The sequence below is a fragment of the Lithobates pipiens genome, unplaced genomic scaffold (genome assembly GCF_037356315.1).
Source record: "Lithobates pipiens isolate NorthernLeopardFrog02 unplaced genomic scaffold, aLitPip1_a1.2 Scaffold_16, whole genome shotgun sequence".
In the NCBI taxonomy this organism is placed as follows: Eukaryota; Metazoa; Chordata; class Amphibia; order Anura; family Ranidae; genus Lithobates; species Lithobates pipiens.
This window is the reverse complement of record NW_027507748.1, coordinates 554,130,967-554,157,004: the sequence shown is the minus strand read 5'-3', so window position 1 is coordinate 554,157,004 and position 26,038 is coordinate 554,130,967. Positions and strand designations below refer to the sequence as shown.

General features: G+C 45.0%; 1 protein-coding gene and 1 pseudogene across 1 annotated transcript in view; one reads left to right on the top strand and one right to left on the bottom strand.

Annotated features, from left to right (window-relative positions):
• Positions 1-8,465: 8,465 nt before the first annotated feature.
• The window catches only part of LOC143983618 (retinol dehydrogenase 7-like), a 75,469-nt gene continuing 57,896 nt past the window's right edge, over positions 8,466-26,038 (top strand). The window contains exon 1 of the mRNA XM_077483536.1: positions 8,466-9,052. The gene's annotated coding sequence lies outside the window, so the exon portion shown is untranslated. The remainder of the gene's footprint in view (positions 9,053-26,038) is intronic.
• Positions 14,591-15,058, bottom strand: LOC143984450 (large ribosomal subunit protein uL14 pseudogene; annotated as a pseudogene).

The following is a 26,038-nucleotide window of genomic DNA, read 5'->3' as shown; positions in this document are numbered from 1 at the left end:
CATTTTCAAAGTATAGCGTTCCTTCTCTTCCCACCGATCTCTCCCACTCTCATAATCTTACTCCATTCTTATACTGTTTCATGATGTTATGTCAGCATATCCTAATAACTCCCACATTTGCATATATACCTAATATGGTTCAGTCTATAGATAAGTAGCATAACTCCACCCATTGTTCTGACATAGTAACTCAAAAATATAAATACCTACTCAGCAAAACCACTGCTCCCTATACTCTGTTGTTCTGTGACCTTCAGAAACCATTCTTATTACCGTACATATAAATTACATATATTTTCAGAAACTTTTATCACTTAAAATATTAATTAACTCAAAAACTTCTAACAAATTGTCTATCACAACCAAGTTTCCACCCTTATCAGAGGGTTTGATTGTAATACGTGTTTCATGCTGTAAAGAGAACAGTGCCTCTTTTTGTTGAGTAGTTAAATTGGATTCTTTTAAACCCAACCATTTAGTTTTGCTTATTTCATTGGATACCTGTTGTGTAAAGGCCCAGATATTGGGATTACCTTGTAGGCCTGGAAAGCTGGTAGATTTGGGTTTATAATCCTTTGGTATAGAGACTGTGGGAAGGGGGGCAGACTGAGAATCGGATGACCCCCTAGAGAGTACATCAGCCTCCTCCAAATCCGTCTCGTCGATGTGTCCCTCCTCCTACAGCTCCATCAGTTCTTCCATGGCTTTAATGTAATTTATACTCATCTGTTGCCGGAGTGGACTTGGTTGCTGTGGAGCACGGGTCGAGGGTTGGGATCTATCATACAAAACACGGAACATCAATTTCCAAGCAAATAAATTTAGGTCTTTGACCAGTTCAAATACATCAACTGCTTGTGTGGGACAGAAGGTTAAGCCAAGTTTTAGAACTGAGACTTGAGTCTCAGTAAGAGTAATCAACGATAGATTAATTATTTCAAAATCATTTTGGATTGCTTCAGAGATGGCGTGATCGGATCTAGTACTTTCTTCGGATCGTGTGCAGGTTGAGTGAAGATGGGGGCTGTGGGAAAAACTGATTTGGTGGTGGTGGCTACAGCCTGCCCAGAACTAGTCATAGGAGAGGCCATGGCCAGCAGCGAATCGGTTGTGCCGATGTGAGAGGTGATATCAGATTGGCCTTGTGTTTTTAGAGTGCCCAAAGATTTAGCCACTGAGGCTTGGGAGGCTGTTTAGGCTTATCACTTGGTTCATTTACATTACCGTTAGTGCGTTTGTGAAATTGTTGCTTCCTCGACAAAAAAAAACCGATCCGTTGCCTGTGAAGAAGAGACAGAGGATAGTGATGAGGTATTGGAATCAGATTGTTCACAAGTCGCTGCAGTTTGATTAGGTTTTCTTACATTTTTTTCTCTTACTCCCAAGAGGTGCCCAGTTATAAGCTTGACTATTGTCCTATGCAAGTTTGTCCCTCATGAACTTTTTTCTTTCGTTTTTAATAATTCAGTTACATATGATTCCAAGCCTGCCTTGAGCGCAATCTCGAGATCAGCGAAATGTGCATCCAGGGTAATTGGCTTATTGTCCTCGTACAGTTTTTCAATTTCCCCATTTACCATGATTAGCTCATTGGTCTAAGGGCAGCAAAGAAGCTTCATCATCTTAGCAGAACATTGCTGTAGATTGGCCTCCCATTGAAATTTAAAGTCTGGTTCGAGTTTGTAAATAGTAGGAAAGATTTGGATTCTCTGTCCCCAAGGGGACATCTGATCATCCGCATATTTGGTAAAATACCATTTATTCCAGTAAATTCTAGATTTTCTTTCCAACATCTGTTGGAGTCTGACAAAAAACAATCAATAGATAGACCACCTCCTGCTGCACTCTGTGACCGCTGGAACGTGTCCATGAGGCCTTCAAACGCATTACCACAGTAATTTGCCATGAGAAAAAAAAATTAAGATATTAGTCTCCTTTAGGTAAATAGATTAATACTTAATAGCATATCAAAAGAACATATAGATTTGATCCAAACTTCATCTTATATGGTGATGGGTGGGTAACACCCTAAGTACAAATGCAAAGAGGCAAGATGAAGAGATCAAAATAGCAATACCACATCCCAAATATATACAAAACCAGAACTGGGGAGAAAACAGAGGCTGGAAGGTAACCAACCTCGGGACTTTAAACGGTATCAAATTGATTAGGTCAAAATATTACAGTAAAAAATTTATTTATTTAGTAAAAATCATAAAACATGGCAAACATTAATACATAACAATGGATATATGCATTCAAACATGGATATATAGAATGCTACCACTCTCAACATGTTTCGCTCGTTTGAGCTTCCTCAGGAGATTGGTGGTACAGCTTGTTGTATATGCTGAAATAACAAATTCAAGTAAGAAAACATCTATTTAAATGCATTAAGTGGTTCTTCAGAGTCTGAAGGTTCTATTAAGGAATCCTCACTAAGTGTGAGGATTCTCCTGAGTTTTCCTTGTCAGTCTCTGGGTCATTGAGCTAGGCAGCAGGCTTCGGGTCATCGGGCTGGGCAGCAGGCTCTGGGTCATCAAGCTGGGTAACAGAAAAGGAACCATCAGGCAGGGTATCGGGAACAGGACCACCAGGAACAGGATCATCAGGCTGTGTACCAGATATGGGATCAATAAGCAGATCAGGCATTGAATCATAAAGCAAGGTGGGCACCGGGACATCAGACTGGAAGGTGGGCACCGGGACATCAGACTGGAAGGCGGGCACCGGGACATCAGACTGGAGCATCGAACTGGGGCACAGAAACTTCAAGCTGGATAGCAGGCAAAGAGTTGGCAGGGTTTGTGGGTCAGCAGGTTCAGCTGGCATGAAGGCGGACTGATGCAGGTTGGTTGGTGTGGAAGCTGGTTGGATTACTGACAGGATCGTGTGAATGTAGAAGAACTTCAGTTTCTTCTTTGGATTAACTGCTGGAGATCTGTAGGTGACTGTAGGTAGAAGGTAAGGCATACTGAAGCGAAGGGCTGGGATATGGCAAGGAAGGGGGAACAGTGGCCAGAGGAAGTTTCTGTGGGGAAGTTGTAGGTAGTAGAGAAGAGTCAGGTGGGTTGAAGGCAGGATAGGTGCAGGAAATAGAAACAGGGTATTGATACTTGGTGGGAAGTAGGGTATAATGGACTGTAGCTGAGGTTGCCATGGGTGAGGGGAGAAAGATGTCTGAGCAGGCAGGTGTTTAGTAGCAGGTCTGGGTTGTAGAGAGCTGACAGAAGCTGGGCATAACAGGTCTGACCATGCCTGAAGTACAGGTAGAACAAAAGTGGGCTCACATACCCTCTGTTTGACCAGAGACGGCACTGTATCTATACAATCCTTTAACAACTGTTTGGAACAAATCGAATAGTGCTCCAAAAAGGATGCAGGGTCATCCTCCAACAGCCATACTAAGGTTGATGCTGAAGGAGGGAGAAAAGTCATCACGGCCCTTTGGGATACAGAACAGAGCCAGCTCTGTACATATCTTTATTTAAAGGCCGAACATCCTCAAACAGTATACTACCCTGATCAACTACAGAATGAGCTAAATGAATAATCTCCAGCAGCTGATCACTGGACCACCCTTTCAATGTCTGGCGGGGATATTCAGAACTCTCTGATGCCAGCAGAGCATAATAGACAATTACATCTGAATTCATCCCAGCAACATAAACGGAACCGAGATGGTTACCCTGTGCAGCCACTTCTGGTCAGAGATGGCCCTGGTATACTGACGTGAATTGGTATGACCAGACTGTGTGGATTACACAGAGAGAACCAAAATGCATGTAAGTGAATAATAAGTTTAAATGATAACAATATATAAAAACAGTGAACAACCAACCAAACAGTGACCCACAAATGACAACTATATACAATATAAGGGAAGTACCGCAATCTTAAATGTAGCCAGGCCAGGGTCATTCACAGGAGACAAGCAGATAAACAAGGCCGGTCCAGAATCACAAACGCAAAGCAGACCAGGTCATACACAGGGAATCGGCAGATGGGGGAAGGTGCAAAGGGATCAGGCTACAGGGCAGGGATGCAAGATAACAGGAGGGACAGGGTAACAGAATCAGGTACACAGGTTACAGGTTGCAGAATCAGGTTCACAGGTCAGGGCACAAGGAAGATACCAGGGCAATGAGAGCAATCATGAGCTGGGTATTTATATTTATATGAATGCCTGTAATTAGCCTCAAGTGGCATCTGAATGCAGGAGGTGCTGTCTGCCCAACAGTGCCAGAAAACACCCACTGGTGGACACCGGTATTACCGCCAAAGGATCCAGCAGTGCCACCAACAGGTGAATCCCTCCACTACAGATCCAGAGTGTTGGAAGACACCCGCTGATGGACACTGGTACTGCGATCCAAGAGACCGACAGCGCCACCCTTTCCTGACAACTTGTAACCGCAGACTTGGGCAGCACAGTGGTGTAGTGGTTAGCACTCACCTAGCAGTAAGAAGGGTCGCTGGTTCAAATCCCAACCACGACACTACCTGCCTGGAGTTTGCTTGTTCTCCCTGTGCCTGCGTGGGTTTCCTCTGGGGGGGTGCTCCGGTTTCCTCCCACAATCCAAAGACATGCAGGTAGGTTATTTGGCTTCTGTCCAAAATTGGCCCTAGTATAGGAATTGGGACCTAGGATAGTGGGCTCCTTGAGGGTAGAGACCGATGTGAGTGTGCAATGTACAGGGATAGGGACAATTGTAGACACTCACACAGGTTGAACTGGATGGACTGGTGTCTTTATTCAGCCTTACTAACTATGAAACTATGAAACTTGGAAATAAACAACTGTTTTGTTCTCACAAAGATCCTGCTGTCTGGTATTTCCTGCACACCCTGCTATTGAGCTAATCCCTTACAAAATATAAATATATATATTGACTGCTCACTGAAGACTAGGGATGAGCTTGATGTTCGAGTCGAACGTATGTAACATCGGCTGTTCGCACGTTCGGCGCCATCGCAGTGCATTGTTGGCTCATGATTGGCCAAGCATGCACTGTGACCCCGCATGCTTGGCCAATCACAGCGCCGGCAGCGAGGAGAGCCATGATTGGCCACAGGCAGGATGCCTGTGGCCAATCATAGCTTAGGCTGTGTAGTACACGCCCCACAATATATAAGGCCCCCAGCGCGGTGGCCTTGTGTAGTGTGTTGGCGTCTGTAGGAGTTAGTGGGTGTTCTCTGTGTACCTTCAACACAGTATACACCGTTCATTATTGGCCAATTTTAGCATTCTTGCTCTTCTGTAATTGAGCTTTTAGCAATCTGCAGGAGTTTGTGGGTGTTGTCTGCGTGCCCTGACCGCAGTATACACCATTATATCAACCTATATAGCTAGCTATATTGTTCTTCTGTAATAGAGCTTTCAGTCAGTTGTAGGAGATTGTGCGTGTTGTCTGCGTGCCCTGACCGCAGTATACACCATTATATCCACCTATATAGCTAGCTATATTGCTCTTCTGTAATAGAGCTTTCAGTCAGTTGTAGGAGATTGTGGGTGGGGTTTGTGTGCCCTGACCGCAGTATACACCATTATCCACCTATATAGCTCTTCTCTAATTGAGCCATCTGCAGGAGTTAGTTGGTGTTGTGTGCCTCCAGCACAGCACAGCATACACCAGTATCTACCCTTTAATTCCTGATCTGTAATAAAGGCATCTGGAGGAGTTAGTGGGAGTTGTGTGCCTCCAGCACAATATACACTACCCAATTGCTGGTTTTCCCATCTCCCTTCAGGCCATTACAATTTCTGGAAGGCCAACAAGGAGAGGCAGACAGGCACAAGCCGATAAAAAAGGGCAAGCAGGCTCTGTGTCTAGAGACAACAGTGCTGGTCATGGACGCGGTGCATCGTCATCAGCACGTGGCCATGGGACACGCTTGTCCTTTTCGGCAGCTGGACGTGTTGAGCCGCATCATGCTGAAGACTTGGTAGAGTGGATGACCAAGCCCTCTTCATCCTCCTCATCCTCTCTCACCCAAGCTCAGGGTACTAGCAAAGCAGCTGCCAACGCATCGTCTTCCCTCGTCTCAATGTCATCATCAGTGACTCCTTCCCTAGACCCACCACGTCCTCCTGAGGAGTCCCCTAAACTCTTTGAGCACAGTGTTGGGTACATGCGCCAGGAGGATGCCCAGTGTTTTGTAGGCTCTGATGATGATACTCAGCTAGAGGAAGGCAGTAGCGTTAGCGCAGAGAGAGGGGATGCTCAAGGAGGACAGCAATCTGGCAGCCATGTTCCACAAGCTGCAGCATACTGCCAGGTTTGCTCCAGCGATGAAGAGGGAGGGGATGATGAGGGCACTGACTCCACGTGGGTGCCTGGTAGGAGAGAGGAGGATGAGGAGGAGGAGGCACATTTCCAACGAGGCAGGATGCCCTCCGGGGGCCAGCTTAGGGGCAGCACACCGACTGAATCATACCGCAGAGTTCCGCCTGTGTAGGGCGCTGCCTCTGCGCGTTATTTTAAAAGTTCTTTGGTGTGGGCCTTTTTTGAGACGAGTGCATCAGATCGCACCGCTGCTATTTGCAACATATGTCTCAAGTGTATCTCTCGTGGCCAAAACATCAGCCGCTTGGGCACCACATGCTTGACCAGACATATGTTGACCTGCCATGCAGCTCATTGGCAAGCGTACCTCAATGACCCACACCAAAGAACAAAGCGGACCTCTCCTTGCTCCTCATCAGCTGGGATCTCCAACCCCACTAGAACTTCAGTCCTCTCTGAAACCTTCTCTGAGTGGAATGAAGGTGTAGAATTAGGTGTGTCACAGCCAAGTGCTTCCGGGCACTCTGCTAGCATTACACCCACGTCCGATTATAGCAGGCAAATTTCCCTGCCCCAGCTGCTGGACCGTCAAAAGAAGTTCACTCCCAGCCATCCACATGCCCACCGGTTGAATGCTAAATTGCTAGCACTTCAACTGCTGCCTTTTCAGTTTGTAGACTCTGCCCCCTTCCATGAGTTTGTACAATGTGCGGTTCCTCAGTGGCAGGTCCCCAAACGCCACTATTTCTCACGGAAGGCGATTCCGGCTCTCTACAGGCATGTGGAAGGCAATGTCCTTGCCTCGCTGGACAGGGCGGTCAGCGGTAAGGTGCATATTACCGCTGACTCATGGACCAGCAGGCATGGACAGGGACGTTACCTGTCTTTCACGGCCCATTGGGTCACTCTTGCAGCTGGGAAGGATGCAGGACAAGGTGCAGTAGGATAAAGAGAACCATTGAAAAATGTGAAGAGCTGCTCACACAACTGTGGCATACATTATATTAAATCATCATACAAAAACACAAAGTGCAGATGCCAAACACCACAAAATATGGATGTGCTCAAAAATAAAACTCAATATGATATCCAAACAATTCAAGTGCACAATACTACAAACTATGATCATAAACTAGTGACAAAATGATAACTAACGTCAAGCCTCTCTGACATGTTTCATATTTTGTGGTGTTTTGGATCAGCGCAGCCCTTTGTGTTTTTGTTGGGTTTATTACGGATTCAAAGTGATTTGTAAAGGTTTTTTTTTTTTTTTTTTTTTTTTTTTATAAAGTGGTTGTAAACCCTAACAAACCACTTTGACCTACAGGTAAGCCTAGATTAAGGCTTACCTGTAGGTCCAAGAAATATCTCCTAAACCTATAAGGTTTAGGAGATATTTACAAAAAGACAGGCACCGCTGTCTACGGCACATGCCTGCGCACCGAGCAGGCCACAGATATGCTGCTCGTGTCGGCTCATGTGCGCATGCGTGCGAGTGACGTCATCGCGGCACCTCCTCTGCATCAAGCGCCCCCACAGAGAGCCACATTGCAGGACTCGGGAGCTCTTGTGGGCACGCTCCTGAGTCCTGCTGCTGCGTCCATTGACACAGACAGTAGGACTCTGCCCCATCCCCCACTTCCTATGTCACTGGATTTGATTGACAGCAGTGGGAGCCAATGGCTCCTGCTGCTATTAATTTATCCATTGAGGATCAGAGACTGTGTCTGGAGCTGCTGGGCTCGTTGTCATCACTGGAAAGATCGGGTTCGGGTAAGAAAAAGGAGGACTCTGGGGGGAAGCTTCACCACAGAAGGTTTTTCACCTTAATGCATAGAATGCATTAAGGTGAAAATCCACGAGAATTTGCAACCCCTTTAAGCTGACAATACACTGTAAGGTTTATTTTATTCAGTCAAATGAAAAATCAAGAAAGAACCAAATATTGCTCCTAGTACATTATGTTAAACTTACCTTAAAACAAAGCCATCCAACATGTCAGAGCTGGAGGCCACTTCCATCTCCACCTGTCTTGCTTCCGGTTTTGCAGACTCTGGCTCTGTGGCTTGCCGGAGCAGCGATGGCGTCACTCCCACACACGGGTGGCCGTTCCTTCAGAGCGTATGCACCAGTGTCACTGGCTGCATGTACAGTAAACATCTCCTAAATGGTGCACACCATGGTCAGTTTTCTAGCTGTGCTTTGGAACTCAGCCTGCTGTCCTCCAATGAGCAGAATTGTCCTGACACCCCCCCACACACAGCCATTCATTGAGGCGTTCAGTCCGATGCTGTATCTCCTCCTCCTATGCAACTGAGAACATAGGGAGCAGAAGGAATGTGACCACTTATAAATAAACATTTTTCCCCTCTTTTTATAATTTTTTACATTTTTTTTATATCTATACTAAATGGGCAGTTTTACAAGGTGATCATTTACAATCACTTTAAAGAGGTTGAGGCACAGAACAGAGGACCCATCTTAATCAGTAGCTCCTACGGGTGTAGTCCTATATAGAGAAAAGGAATATTGCCAAGTAAATGAGCCACAGCTTCCTGTTATCAAGTCTGTTCAGAGAGCACAGTACTTGAAACTCTGGATGCTTGTCAAAATGCTGGTGCTGGTCAGAAGACTCCACACACTCAGACATATTTGCCTTTTGTTTCGAGTGCAGGGGTGTTGGCGGCTGCTATTGCTAGTTTCTGTGGAGTATTCGGAGTAGGCACCAAATTCAAAAGGTGCATACAAATTCGGGAGGAAAACAGGTCAGTGTGTCATAAACAACTTGCTTAAACAGCTCATAAAAAAATAGATCAGCACTTGAAATGCAGGAATATTCTTTTTATTATGAATTAATATGCTTATTGTGTACCTATTGTAAAAATGGTTTAAGATTTGAATGCTGAGAAGAGTAGATCACAGGGATAAATTCCGTTATATGTGGACCAGTAAATTGATGGTCTGTTTTTTGCATAATCATAGTCAGAGTTGGAAAAAAAAATAAGATATGTGTAGTGGGGGAACAGAGAAATATCTGAGGGTCTATAATTTATTCAATCATCAAATCCATATCTGCATGGCCAGCCAGTAGGGATTATACGTGTGGCTAGTAGCTTGAGGTTGATAAAAAAAAAAAAAGGTCATAATAAATGAAAATTCAGATGTCCTCCAAAAATTACCAACATGAATCCACAACAAGTCAAAATAGAATGGTATGCCTGCTATATAATGAAGAATAATCAATAACCTGCTATGTAGGTAATAGTATAGAAAAACTACAGTTTAACATATATTACATGTAGACTGTATTGCATTTATAATGTAAGGAAACATTTTATCAATGCTAATTCATATCTGAGAAATGAATGAGATGGTAAGTCAAAGCATGAAATAATGACTCATTTCTTTCCACGTTGAGAGCATCACTTAATCCAAGCAAAAAAGCAATAAATGAACACACAAAAAAGAAAAAGCACAAACAACCTAATAGGTATGTCTAAGGGCCCTATCACATGGGCTTTTTGTTCAGGTCCACCAGTCAGTCTTTCAGGCACACCGAATATGAAGTGCTATGGACTTGTTTGTTTACAGCCACTTAGGCCACTGCACATCTATGCATGTTGCTTTTGAGCGTTTCTGCAGTACTTTTTGTGGTGCTTATCACGTTTTTGGACACGCATTTTTACTGTGATTTTGACGCAATTTGCATTTTGTGGTTTTTTTTTTTTACACTGTGGCAATCGGATTACGTCATTTGTCCCCCTTGTGACGTCATGGACCCATCATGCCCCAGGCGGCGACGTCACAAAGGAGGGTGGCCTCCGGATGACATTATTGCCATGGCCCCATCGTTATTTAAGAAATGCAGGACATTGGCGCTGACAGATCAGCAGGACACAGCATTGGAGGAGAGTCGAGAGTGCTGGCAGAGGAAGAAGAACACTGGATAAAGAAGACATAAGAAGAGCGGTAGAAGAAGCAGGGGGAGAAGGAGAAGAGCGGAGGATGAAGATGTGGGAGAAGATAGAGGAAGAAGCAGAGAAGAAGCTTTTTAATAAAAGACTTGTCAAAAACTGTCTACTGTATTTTTTAACACTACACTACTTTTTTTTGGTGAATGGGTAGGGGTACAATGTACCCCATACTCATTCATATAGGGGGCGGCCAGGATCTGGATGCCCACCTGTTAAGGGGGGCTTCCAGATTCCGATAAGCCCCCTGCAGACCCTGACAACCACCGGCCAATGTTTGTCGGGAAGAGGCCCTTGTCCCCATCAACATGGGGGCAAGGTGCTTTGGAGCACCCATCCCCCCCATGTTGAAGGCATGCAGCCTGGTATGGTTCAGGAGGGGGGGGCACTCGCTTGTCCCCTCCCTTTCCTTCCCCTCCCTGACCTGCTGGGCTGCATGCTCGGATAAGGGTCTGGTATGGATTTAAAAAAAAATTGGTGTGTGGGGGTCCCCTCCCCTCTAAATTCATACTAGACCCAAGGACCTGGTATGGAACTGGGGGGGGACGCTGTTTTTTTTCACTTTTTTATTTTTTTGCCGCCATTTTTTTTTTTACCTTGAGCGGGAAGCCAGCTGACATCTGATGGCTCATCATTTGTTAAGGACACAGCAGCCGGCTTCCCGGCCCCCTCCTTAGCAACCAGCTATATACAGTATAAAAAAAAACACGCAAATCATGGCAAAATCGTGGTACTTGCGCTTTGGATGCGGGTTCATTGAATTCTATTACATGCAAAATGCTGCATTTTGCAGGAAAAAAGTCCCAGACCCTTTCCAAAAATGCAGAGAGCCAGAGACACAAAAATGCATTGATAGGAACATGTTCCATAGGAACCAATGTTAAAAGATTTCCCTGCATTTATGCAAAATGCATTAAAAAAATGTATTTGTGTGATTCGAGCCTGTCCAGGTGTGAAGGACTGCATCATTTTCTGTTTTTCAGGACCTAAACATGATGAATTGGAGGTGGACTTACGTAAATGAGCATCTGAGTCCGTTTACATGCAGCTGTCCACAGAGCCATCACTGGTCTGCCCATGTCCACAGGACACAAACTGAACACAAATATCAAAAAACTGATATCCGTCCCATTTAGTTCCATCGATCTGCTCCCAGAATCTCTGCTAATTGGAGCAGACCCTGATCCGTTTGAAAGAGTTCTACATATACAAACAAACATATACCCATTGAGTCAGAGAGCTGATATAGACCCTAATAAACACGTGTAAAAGGGTCCTAAACAGGTGAAAGGGAGTCTTGCCATGCTTAGCAGACATAGCAAAGCATAGTCAGAAAAAAACGTCATCAGCATCCAAGGCGATGTAGCCAAAGTTCATGTGTAGAAGCCATGGAATTCGTATTTAGCCCCAGGCACCTTTCTTGGACTATACTGTAGAAATACTAGTCAAAATACAGCTTTGATGTCTTATATAAATATGCTGTAATAGGGTAAACAGTTCAAAATTGTTTAAGGGTTGTTACTGATGAGCAAAGGCTGCTTTACCACATGTTCAATGTAGGACAGGCCAGGCCATATAATACATAATTTCCAAAAAAAAAGCCTACCGACTATGGGCCCTAGCATTTGAGGCAGCTACAAGCATTTAGGAAGATATTCTCATGTAATGCAAAAGGACATTATTAAGGAGGCCATGATGGTCTCTGCCAGTTTGGGACTCAGTGGACAGATATATATGAAAGCAATGCTGATTAATGAGATCTGGAAAGCCCGGGTCTTTCACCCAATAGTTTAATATGGTCATTAACACAGCTTTGTGTCCTAGCAAAGCACTGGGGGATGTGTTTATACTTATGTGTATTTTAGTTGTGAGTTAGGAGACGGCAAGTCTACCCTGAAAGGTCATATCAGTCACCAAGTCTGGGTAAATGATCAGATAACTATCTCATGTTAATTAGGTTTCTGGTTACAGTTTATTATGTCATCCTGGTGTATATATTTGTGTGTCATCTAAAATAAAACAGTCCATATTCAGCAACTAAACGAGTATTGTCTTGTTTGTTATCAGCGGTTGAAATATCTGCTATCTATAGTCAGACATGAGAGGAAGCAGTATATAACGAAAGCACTCAAGTGTGGGACGTTTCATTATATACGTGGCAGACTAGTATTTTACCAATGAGAAATAATATTGTTTATGCTGTCTTTTCAGCTCACAGAAAAAGTGACATTGCACTGATGGCAAGGCCATCATGTATTGTCTGTACTTGCTTAAAGAAATAAGGATAAGGTAAGCTGCAATATGTTACATTTTCTGTTTTTGGGTTTACATACATTATTACATGTGTGTCCACCTGGTATACCATCCACAAATGCACAGAAAAAATAAGTATCCAAGAGTAACAAAACAATATGCATTATCAATATTGTATCAACACACTGTAGCCATGTGTTTGGCAAGAGACAGAGAGCGAGTTAGGACATTGTGCTGCAGTGCTCTCAATGGACTTAAGCTGAGTGGGTTAACACTACCTTGCCTCCATCCGCCAAGGGAAGCTGATAAGCATAAGGAGCTCTAGAGACTTGATGGTTGGCACCACTGAATCAGTTCAGGAAAGAAACTTTACTATGGCAGTCTATGGACTACAATTCCCAATGCAAGCCAAGTATAAAGAGAGCGAGCTGTATTTTTCACAGTACCAAGGTACTCTCTCTTTGCTGCAAGGAGATCAATATGTGTACATTGCTACTCCTGTGTGCACATCAACCTGCCACAAGTCTGCAGCCATGTGCTGAGGAGCAGAGTCACTAAAGGTAGATCCAGACGTGAGATGACATCTCAACAGTGAGACCCCTGTTGCTGTATCACTGGGACTGGTGAGAGGACACTGCTGCTATTAGCCTGTTTGTCAGGGTCTGGTTTTGAACCTGGAACCTCTGGTTGCCTCAGCTAATGTTGCTTCTTGCTGAGCCACCTGAAATGCTGGATAGTTTTCTGTACAATTTTTTGAATGATCTTGCCTTGAACCTTGTTTGTTTTGAACCTTGAACTCTTTGTTCCTCTCATGAGCTTCCTGATTTAATCTATGTCTTTGCACTTTTGCCAGAAGATTGTGCTCTCTCCAGCCAATATCTTGCTCTTGTCTTCCCTGCTGCCGTCCATATCTTTGCTACCACTCATTACTGACCCTTGGCTTGTTCCTTGACTACTACCTATCTTGGTAATCATCATCGACTGTTTCACTAAGATGGCTCATTTTGTCAATCAAGGGGGTACAAGAAGTTGATGGTTCAAGAAGTCCTTAAACTGCGTGGAATTCCTGATGATGTTGTGTCTGACAGAGGAGTGCAGTTTGCTTCAAAATTTTGAAGAAGCTTTTGTTCAGCTTTAAGTGTAACAATTATTACTTAAACACCAGGTATCGTCCAGTTATTATTCCTGACCTCTTTATCTCAACCCCAATTCCTGCTGTTACCAATAGACTAATTACATTACAGGAGATTGGAGAAAAATTGATTGATACTCTGAAGGAGGCTCAGGACTGTTACAAGGAGGCTGCTGACAGACATTGCAGGGCACTTCCTACATTTCATGTGGATGACAAAGTTTGGTCATCTACCAAAAATTTGAAGGTTCATGTTCCATCTGCTAAACTGGACCAAAAGTTTATAGGAGTTTTCCAGATTTCGTGTCAAATCAATCCGATCACCTTTCGCTTAAATCATCCGGACAGTATGAAGATTCACCCTGGTTTTCACATATCATTACTCAAACCATTTACTGAAAAACCTTTTTCTGGAAGAATTCTTCCACCTCCTCCACCTGTTCAGGTTCAGTGTGAAGAAAATTCTTGATTCCAGGATCTTTCGGAACAAATTGCAATATCTGGTTCAATGGGAAGGATATGAGTGAGAATTTTTTTTTGGGGAACTTGAGAAGAACACTCATGCCCCTAGATTAACAAGAGAATTCCACCAGAGGTTCCCTCATAAACCCAGGTCTAAGATGTCCAGGGGACATCCTGCGAAGATGGGAGTATTGTCAAAGCATGGATTTGAACCTGGAACCTCTGCTATGTCAGGAAGTGTCTCTTCTGTGTCACTCTTTGGTGCTGAGTCACCTGGAATGCTGGACAGATCTGCACTTCCTGTTTGCCAGATTATTGTGTTCTCTCTAGCCAATATCTTGTCTTCCCTGCTGCCATCAATATCTTTGCTACCATTCGTTACCAACCCTTGGCTTATTCCTCGACTTTGCTTCTGCCTGATCCCAACCCACAATTACATGTTACTGACCTTTTGTCTTGTTTGCTTAGTACACTTCTGTCTGATCTTTTTTTTTTTGTAACAAGAACTTTATTTTACAAACAGATGGCATGTTCAGGCAATGCTTCCAGCATTTGAGGCGATCCTGGGTCACAGGTCTGCACATTCTTTTGCCACCGGACCTGTTATAGCTGAACCTTTCATCTTTCCTTTATTATTCACTATCACCCCCGCATTGTCTTCAAAATACAAGAACTTCTTTTCTTCGGTATGATTTTCATTGTCTTATTACCACTGCAGGATGCACTTTTTTACAAAGTTCAGGTTAACTTTTTTTAACTGTGGCCATCACCATGTCACCAACACCAGCAGCTGGCAATCTGTTCAGGCGACCTTTGATTCCTTTAACAGAAATGATGTACAAATTCTTGGCACAGGTGTTATCAGCACAGTTGATGACCGCTCCCACAGGGAGACCGAGGGAGATGCAAAACTTCGCAACAGAAGAACCTCCACGTCCCCTCTTAGGGCCGGTTCACACTGCAGGCGATGCGAGGCGACACCGACTTGCCTCGCCGCGACCTCAGCGGCAACTTGCAGATGACTTCTGTATAGAAGTCAATGCAAGTCGCCCCGGGGTCGCCCGAAAGTAGTACAGGAACCTTTTTTCTGAGTCGGAGCGACTCGAGTCGCTCCTCTCAGAGCGGTTCCATTGTACAGAACGGGGGCGACTTGTAAGATAGCGGCGAGGCGAGTCGTGTCGCCTCGCATCGCCCGCAGTGTGAACCGGCCCTTACTGGAAAAAGCCTTCTGTCTGATCTTTACCTGCTATATCCGCTACTGGACCCCAACTTGCTCACCTCCTGTACCTGGTTGTAACACACAGCTAAACCAACCATCAGGAGCGCTTGCGAAAACCAGTTAGTACTTAGACTCTGCACCTCAGATGAGCCCGCAACATTTGTCAGGGTGACCTGCTTGTATACCAATCCTGGTGGCCCGGTGGAAGTCCCTCTACTGCTATAGCTACTGGTCTCTGAGCCTGACCCCTGACTGTAACACTAGCAGATACTGAGCACATAGGGACTGGCCATCTAACTAGCAACATTTACTGCATGCAGACTTTACTGAGATGGTACTCGTGTACACCACCATAAAGGCTGGGCTCCAAAGCTAGCCAGCTGAGGTACTAGAGCTAACAACTGCTCACTCAGAGAGCTGTTTCAAAAGAACTTTGCCTGTTATCCATAGTAAGAGGTACCTCTTTAGAGAGTTCTACATTTCAATGCTCCTATTTATATGGAGTGCACTCTAAAGTGAATAGAGCCTACTGTTTACAGAGAGGTTATAACAGAATTGATTATCATTGCTGTTATGTTTTCTAATGCCATTACTTATTGCTGATTTTGTTTATTACCAGGTTTACTCTAATTTAGCTGCATAGAACTGCATTCTATGCTGCTAAAGCCTAGATGTTTACTGACTAAAACTGGACAGTGCAAGATCTGGTGCAGTTGTGCATATTAGCCAATCAGCTTTTAACTTCAGCTTGTTCAATTAGGGTTTGACAAAAAACCTAGAGGCTGATTGGTTTCTATGCAGAGCTGTACCAGATTTTGCACTCTCCAGCTTTAGTAAATCATTGCCACTGCCTAGAGAAACTGCAACTGACCTAAGCCTTTGCTTACTCATTTATGTGCATACTGCCATTTACTGCAACCCATTACAATATATTGGGTTCATTTACCATTAACCAGTCTATTTGTTTTTTAATACTGAACCTTAGTTGTGTGCATGGTATCTATATTTATTCGGCCAGTAGCACTGCAATATCCGTTTGCTTAACCTGGTGTGTCAGTGGGGCTAAGGTTATGCTCAGGGTCTAGGCAGAAGAACAGAGAACCCAATATGCTAAATGGCTCCTGCGAGGTTGCACTACACTCCAAAAGTGTATTTATTTATACTTTATTTATTGTGTTTTCCAAGGTGCTTGAGATTTGAATTCCATAGATTTCATAAAAAAAGAAAATGGATTTATCACTATTTTATTGACAATGGTCCTAGATATCCAGTGGTAGCACAATAGCCACATTACAGGAGCTGCAGCATAGTCATTCTTATGCATCAAACAGCAGCAATACAAACCCTGAAGTGCTGTCATTTTTTTTTTCTTCTTTAAGGGCATCACTGTCTTACTGGTAAGAGGATATCCAGCAAATCTTCAGATGTTTACTATAACAGCAAAGCCATGAATGATTTGTGTAGACCTCACAACTGCTGAGGAATACATAAGTCATTGGAGTGTATGTCAAGCCAAAAACATTTTTTTTTTAAATTTTGACTATAGTGGGGAAGGATTAGAACGCCTGTCAAGTTTTTACTACTACCCATGACACCATAAAAAAAAACTATACCCTCACTTTCTATCCTGCTGACAACAGATTCTCCAGACAGGAAATTTGTGAAAATTTGACACCGGGAAAACAATCTGACAGGGGCCCTGGCTTTCCCCTACTCGACTAAAGAAAATCATTTTTATTTATGTCCTCCAGATAGCAGTAAAAACCTGTCAGGAGTTGGAATCTTCCCCATTTCATCCAAAAGTTTTAGCTGGACATACACTTTAAAGTGGTTGTAAAGGCTGTAGATTTTTTACCTTTATTCTAATGAAGTTAAAAAAGCATTCTGTGTGCTGCTCCCCCAAAGCCCCACTAATTCTCACCTGAGCCCCCTCTCGATCCAGCAATGTGCATGGGAACCTCAGCTGTCCCAGGTCTCTCTCTTATCATTGGCTGAGGCACAGCAGCAGGAGACATTAGCTCCCATTGCTCTCAATCACAGCCAGTGATCCAGAGGAGAGAGTGAAGGTGGGGGGGAGCCACTGCGCTATGCAGCTTATGGATACATACAGCTGGGCTCGAGTGATCATACACCAGTTCCCCATAGCAAGCGGCTTGCTATTGGGGGCACTGGTTAAGGAGGAGGAGCCCGGAGTGCCTGTGGGGGACCCGAGAAGAAGAGGATTGGAGTTGCTCTGTGAAAAACCAATGCACAGAACAGGTAAGTATGACATGTTTTTTGTTTTTTAGAACGACCTTTTACTTTCACTTTAACCTTTTCAGCTGTAGTTCATTTATACCACCCCGCCCCCCCATGGAGCAGGGGAATGTTTACATCTCCACAATGGTTCTGTTTATTGTCATTAGCAGGGTGGATTTGATTTAAATCAAGCCAATGTAAATCATGAATCAAATCACTAGTAAAAAGGCGTGATTTTCATCATAATTTTTAAAGAGCAACTGTCATCTCTGTCCCGCAGTGGTTTCTCCTCTGACCCGCTGTTGACTCACCGACAGTCCCATTCACTTTAATGGGGCGGCTGGTGATGCGGCAGTGACACAACAAAGTGAGGGGCGTGGCGGCAACAGGTAAGTGGATGCCCCGTAACAGACGCTGCCATGATGGATCTGAAATGACAGGTGCTCTTTAAGGCCTCATACACACAGACGTTTTTACAGTGGCTTTTTTCAGCTTTTGTTGCTGCTTTTTGCTGCAGTCTGTTATTCAATGGGCTCATACACACTATGGGGTTTTTGAGCTGTAACAGGCATGGTCGTTTTTAAGCTCCAAAAAAAACCAAGGACCAGCATGTTCTGAGGCTCCAGCGCTAGAGCTGTAAAAACATCAGACACCGGCAAAAGGTGTTAAACGCAAATTAACGAGGCTTGACGCTGTTAAGCCTCGTTCGGCGTTTCCGTCTCTATTCAAAATCAATAGTTCCCTATGGGAGCCCATTGATATGAATAGAAGTCGCACCAGAAGTTGGATCAAGATGATCCGACTTGCGGTGCGACTTGTGCGCTAAGTATATTGAGGGTGAAACCCCGCGAAAATGTAAAAAAAAAAAATTTGCGTGAGGTTCTGACCCCAAGACGATACCAGACTCTTCGGTCTGGTATGAGTCTTAAGGGGAACCACCACACCAAAAAAGAATGGCGTGGGGGTCCCCCTAAAATCCATACCAGACCCTTATCCGAGCATGCAGCCCGGTAGATCAAGCGCCCCCCCTGGACCATTCCATGCCACATGCCTTCAACATGGGGGGGGCCCTGCGCCCCCCACCCCAAAGCACCTTGTCCCCACGTTGATGAGGATAAGGGCCTCTTCCCGACAACTGTCTGTGGGTGGGGGCTTATCGACGTTGACGTCGAAAAAGTCGAGGCAAGATGACGACAGAGAAGACTGGGCAACCGCTAGCAAAAGAGTGGGCAGAAGATAGTGGAGGAGCCCGGCAGAAGACAGCGGGAGAAGAGGCCGGAGAAGTTGGAAGAGACCCAGGCAACCGATCGCAAAAGAGTGGGCAGAAAATAGCGGAGGAGCCCGGGAGAAGAGCCCGGAGAGCGCGGAGAAGTTGGAAGAGACCCCCGAAGTCGGAAAAGAGATCCCTGGAGCTGCCTAATAAATGAATTTAAAAACCTTTGTAGTGTGTTTTTTTTTTTATTGACATTTTTTTTCCCCAGGTGAATGGGTAGGGGTACGATGTACCCCATACTCATTTACATAGGGTGGGGTGCCGGGATCTGAGGGCCCACTTATTAAAGGGGGCTCCCCGATTCCGATAAGCCCCCTGCCAGCAGACCCCGACAACCACCGGGCAAGGGTTGTCGGGAAGAGGCCCTTGTCCTCATCGATATAGGGACAAGGTGCTTTGGGGTGGGGGGAGCAGAACCCCCCATGTTGAAGGCATGTGGCTTGGTATGGTCCAGGAGGGGGGGTGCTTGCTCGCTCCCCCTTTCCTGACCTACCAGGCTGCGTGCTTGGATAAGGGTCTGGTATGGATCTTGGGGGGACCCCTACACCATTTTTTTTTGGTGTGGGGATTTCCCGTAAGATTCATACCAGACCGAAGGGCCTGGTATCGTCTTGGGGGGGAATCTCACGCAACCTTTTTTTAAAAATGTTTGCGGGTTTCCACCCTCAATATCCTTAGTGCACAAATCGCACCGCAAGTCGGATTATCTTGATCCGACTTCTGGTCCGACTTCTATTCAAATCAATGGGTTCCCATAGGGAACCATTGATTTTTGAATAGACAGAGAAACACAGCTTAAAGCTAGTGCGGCTATACGTGCATTGAATTCAATGCAAAACACGGGGAAAACAAAAAAAAGGTTTTTAATGCTGCTTTTTTTCCTGGCGTCTGTACTAGATTTACAGCCTGTTTTTTAAAACGTCTGTGTGTATGAAGCCTTAATGTAAGGACTCATTCTTGCTGGTAGTTAGAATCTTTAATACTTGCAAACAAAATTAAGGTTGCCTGTTTAGAATAATAAGCTCTAATAATAAGTTTAGTAAAACAGCGATATCAGAACTGATTTTAGGTTAATAGGTTAATCACACATAGTTGGAGAACTACTCAACTTCTTTTATTTAATGAAAACAATACCATTATATTAGAAAAGAAAAGCAATTATGTCACATAAATATGTGTAGACCATCACTTCCCTTAGTGCACATGTATAAATAAAGGTTGTAATAGGAGTAGCGTCTACTAATAAATTTCACATAAAACCATGCAATATGCTTTGTCTACCAAAATATAAAAAGCTTTAGCAGTGCTGCAATAATAAATCTCAAACACAAAGTCATATGATTCCTTTATTCCTAGTGAGTCCAAAGAGTTAATTTCAACTCTAATATAGGGCAGGAAACGATGATCATCGTTGCTTCAAAGATCCCATCAGCACACTTCGTGGGATCCCACTCCCTATAGATGTACACTCACCAGATCTAAGTATAAATCACACCTTCGAATCATAAGAGCGTGATCTGACAGCACCACTGTGAACATGCCTCCATCCCTAAGGCTTCATGCACACGAGACGCAGATGCAAACGCTGCTGGACACATGTTAAAACCGGCGTTTAGAAACGCGCGTTTTGCCGCGATTTTTACCGCGATTTAGCGGCGTTTTACCGCGTTTTACCGCGTTTGCGTCTAGAAGCGTTTAGTTAAGCTAACATCATAGACCCTCCCCAGCTCAAAAATTAACTATTTCAGCAATTTTGTGAGACCAGAGTGAGTAGCAGCAGCTGTGAGAGCTGCAGTGTACTTGTATTTAGCGTGTCACTTGCCACGGCACCTGCCACAAGTTGTGGATTGTCCACTTGCCACGTGACTTGCCACATCACCTGCCACGTCACTTGCCATGTCATCTGCCACAAGTTGTGGATTGTCCAACTGCCACGTCACCTGCCACAAGTTGTGGATTGTCCACTTGCCACGTGACTTGCCACATCACCTGTCACGTCACTTGCCACGTCACCTGCCACAAGTTTTGGATTGTCCACTTGCCACGTCACTTGCCACGTCACTTGCCACAAGTTGGGGATTGTCCACTTGCCACATCACCTGCCACGTCACCTGTCACAAGTTGTGGATTGTCCACTTGCCACATCACTTGCCACCTGCCATGTCACTTGCCACAAGCTTTGGATTGTCCACTTGCCACGTCACTTGCCACGTCACCTGCCACGTCACTTGCCACGTCACCTGCCACAAGTTTTGGATTGTCCACTTGCCACGTCACTTGCCACGTCAGCTGCCACGTCACTTGCCACAAGATGTGGATTGTCCACTTGTCACATCACCTGCCACATCACTTGCCACATCACCTGCCACGTCACCTGCCACAAGTTTTGGATTGTCCACTTGCCACGTCACTTGCCACGTCACTTGCCACGTCAGCTGCCACGTCACTTGCCACAAGATGTGGATTGTCCACTTGTCACATCACCTGCCACATCACCTGCCACGTCACCTGCCACAAGTTGTGGATTGTCCACTTGCCACGTCACTTGCCACGTCACTTGCCACAAGATGTGGATTGTCCACTTGCCACGTCACTTGTCACGTCACTTGCCACGTCACTTGCCACGTCACCTGCCACAAGTTTTGGATTGTCCACTTGCCACGTCACTTGCCACGTCAGCTGCCACGTCACTTGCCACAAGATGTGGATTGTCCACTTGTCACATCACCTGCCACATCACTTGCCACATCACCTGCCACGTCACCTGCCACAAGTTGTGGATTGTCCACTTGCCATGTCACTTGCCACATCACCTGCCACGTCACTTGCCACGTCACCTGCCACAAGTTTTGGATTGTCCACTTGCCACGTCACTTGCCACGTCACTTGCCACAAGTTGGGGATTGTCCACTTGCCACATCACCTGCCACGTCACCTGTCACAAGTTGTGGATTGTCCACTTGCCACATCACTTGCCACAAGCTGTGGATTGTCCACTTGCCACGTCACTTGCCACGTCACTTGCCACGTCACCTGCAACAAGTTTTGGATTGTCCACTTGCCACGTCACTTGCCACGTCAGCTGCCACGTCACTTGCCACAAGATGTGGATTGTCCACTTGTCACATCACCTGCCACATCACTTGCCACATCACCTGCCACGTCACCTGCCACAAGTTGTGGATTGTCCACTTGCCACGTCACTTGCCACATCACCTGCCACGTCACTTGCCACGAGATGTGGATTGTCCACTTGCCACGTCACTTGCCACGTCACCTGCCACAAGTTTTGGATTGTCCACTTGCCACGTCAGCTGCCACGTCACTTGCCACAAGATGTGGATTGTCCACTTGTCACATCACCTGCCACATCACTTGCCACATCACTTGCCACATCACCTGCCACGTCACCTGCCACAAGTTGTGGATTGTCCACTTGCCACGTCACCTGCCACAAGTTGTGGATTGTCCACTTGCCACGTCACTTGCCACATCACCTGCCACGTCACTTGCCACGAGATGTGGATTGTCCACTTGCCACGTCACTTGCCACGTCACCTGCCACATCACTTGCCACGTCACCTGCCACAAGTTTTGGATTGTCCACTTGCCACGTCACTTGCCACGTCAGCTGCCATGTCACTTGCCACAAGATGTGGATTGTCCACTTGTCACATCACCTGCCACATCACTTGCCACATCACCTGCCATGTCACCTGCCACAAGTTGTGGATTGTCCACTTGCCACGTCACTTGCCACATCACCTGCCACGTCACTTGCCACGAGATGTGGATTGTCCACTTGCCACGTCACCTGCCACGTCACTTGCCATGTCACCTGCCACAAGTTTTGGATTGTCCACTTGCCACGTCACTTGCCACGTCAGCTGCCACGTCACTTGCCACAAGATGTGGATTGTCCACTTGTCACATCACCTGCCACATCACTTGCCACATCACCTGCCACGTCACCTGCCACAAGTTGTGGATTGTCCACTTGCCACGTCACTTGCCACATCACCTGCCACGTCACTTGCCACAAGATGTGGATTGTCCACTTTCCACGTCACCTGCCATGCCACCTGCCACAAGTTGTGGATTGTCCACTTGCCACGTCACCAGCCACATCACCTGCCACAAGTTGTGGATTGTCCACTTGCCACACCACTTTCCACGTCACCTGCCACAAGATGTGGATTGTCCACTTGCCACGTCACCGGCCACATCACCTGCCACAAGTTGTGGATTGTCCACTTGCCAAATCACTTTCCACGTCACCTGCCACGTCACCTGCCACAAGTTGTGGACCACGTCCCCTGCCACGTCACCTGCCACAAGTGGATTGTCCACTTGCCACATCACCTGCCACAAGTTGTGGATTGTCCACTTGCCACGTCACCTGACACAAGTTGTGGATTGTCCACTCGCCACGTCACTTGCCACATCCCCTGCCACAAGTGGATTGTCCACTTGCCACGTCACTTGCCACGTCCCCTGCCACAAGTGGATTGTCCACTTGCCACATCACATGCCAGTCACCTGCCACAAGTTGTTGATTTTCCACTTTCCACGTCACCTGCCAGGTCACTTGCCGCGTCACCTGCCAGGTCACTTGCCGCGTCACCTGCAACAAGTTGTGGATTGTCCACTTTCCACGTCACTTGCCACTTCACCTGCCACGTCACTTGCCACAAGTTGTGGATTGTCCACTTGCCACATCACTTGCCACCTGCCATGTCACTTGCCACAAGTTGTGGATTGTCCACTTGCCACGTCACTTGCCACCTGCCATGTCACTTGCCACAAGTTGTAGATTGTCCACTTGCAATTGCAATTGTTTAAAATATTTTTCTAATGGTTTTTCATCATTTGCAATCATTTTTGAGATTTTTAATGTAAAAAAAAAGGTCACCTTTAAAAACGCATATAAACGCAAACGCGGCTAAACGCGGTAGCGGCGTTTTGCTGCGTTTTACCGCGTTTTGCGTCTGAAACGTGGAAATTTTTGCTTCTGAACGCATTTTTTTGCTTCTGGAAAAAAGAGATTAAACGCAACTGCATAAAAACGGAAAAAAATGAGACTGTGTGCATGGACACATAGGATAACATTGAATGAGTTCAGGGGCAGTTGAAAAAACTGTCCAACTGCATCTGAACGCGCGTTTAACTGCGTCTCGTGTGCATGAGGCCTAATACTTTAAATGAGGCATATCACAAAATAAAATTACAAAAATAGAAAATGTATTATAAAGTTTATTTTTAAAAATTCATCGTAGTAGCACATTTTATGTTTAGTGAAATACACGGTACAGAATAAAAATTGATTGATAAACATAATTAAGAGCTGACATATGGTACGTGATTATTATAATAAATTCATAAAAAAAAAAAAATACATGGTACAATAGAATAGACAAATGTATAATAGATATAAAATGTAAGGATCAGATTGTTTTGACGTATAGAAACGTGTTTCGTGGCTCATGTCCACTCATCAGGAGTATGTTGCCCAAATTATCTGTGAATATAAGTAATAAATAAGAAAAGTATAGGGGTAAAAATCACTATATGGGTGACAAAAAATAATGTAACAGAGGCCAGAAGTGTGATACTCACATGTCAGCTCAGAGTAAAAATCCAGCTTGCAATGACAAAGTCTGACCTGGGGCTGAGCGAGGGCATTCCCACCAGGACCAGGGAAACAGCACATAAACTAGCCAAGGAGAAGGAGTGATCCCTGTATCGAAAGCACAAAAGCACATCTGACCAACAGTGGTCTGGAAAAACACGGAAAAGAATATGTGATTGAGTATAGGTAGGTATTACGAACAGTGTACAAATGTCTGACAGATGTGCTCCAGCTGACCAATTACAGTCGCAAAGGTGTAAATAGGGGTGAAAAAGAAAAAATCTGAAACAGAAAGAAAAAAGAAATGGATGAAGAGTGCTATCAATGGATAATAGATACATAAAATAAATATATATATATATATATATATATATAGTGTGAGGCTCTCACCGTTCGTAGGGTGACTGCTCGCTGTGATTCTGACTTGAGGGACACTCCCTGACCAACACTGTAACTGCGTGGTCATGAACTGGTGATGGTGTGGTGATGGGATCTTTGAAGCCTTCAACCCGGGATCACCACGAGCAGTCACCCTACAAGCAGTGAGAGCCTCACACTCAGACTTGTCCAAACACACACAACAAATCAAGGCTAGCGCTGTCTCCACTCTTCTTATTCCAACAGTAAACAGTCAAAACATATGTTCTCTGCTCTGGGTGTTGCAGCTCTTTTGCAAGTCCACTGGGTGGCAGACATGAATCTGAAAATATACAAAGCAAGAGAGAGCGCACGCCAACCCTAGTGTATTATCATTTAATTGTTAAAATTCAATATGTATATATGTAGGATAGCATTTAACAACTCCAAAAGAGCCTCCTCTCCTGGTCTGTATTGATCAGTTGGCTCACAGGTGACTGGCGGCGTGGTAAAGGTATCAGTAAGCCGCTTGCTTCTTCATATCACACGCCGCTCGAGGCATACGCTCAGACCAGTCTGCGCTGGCATCACTCGTGGCCAAGGGAAGGGATGCACAGTGAGAACAGCTGACTCCTCTAGTATGCTTCATGCAGTTGCTGGGACAACATGTTTTGGAGGTGTGGCCTCCTTCTTCACTTTGTATATTTTCACACTTGAGCAATCATCCAAAGTGTTACATGACACAAGAAAAGCTGCTCCAGGTGAGTGAGTCTCTAGTTAATCCCCACACACACTAGCCAGGTGCTAGCCCAGCTCGCATGCTGTGTAACATAAGGAAATCATTCTGGATGGCTGCACTTCCAAAAATCCTTTTATTGAAGCTTCCAATGACTAGTGCTTGACAGATGGAGCAGGAGACAAAAAGGTAGATGTGTTTTGCGCAAATCTTAGCGCTTAGTCATTACCTATTAGAACTAGTCACCACAATCACCTATATACTGCTCAAATGTGTCATAGTTAGGTTACAGGTGAACTAACCAATTAAAATTAGTGCTCAGCTGGTGTGGCCTACCCTTTATTTCTGACCAAAATCCTTCTGACTGGTTAGTAATAGAATATATCTCCATATTCACCCTGCAATTTCTTTTCTATTATTCTATGACACCAACTGATTAACAAAATGAAATCCGAAAGAGAAATGTTACATGTTAATGCTT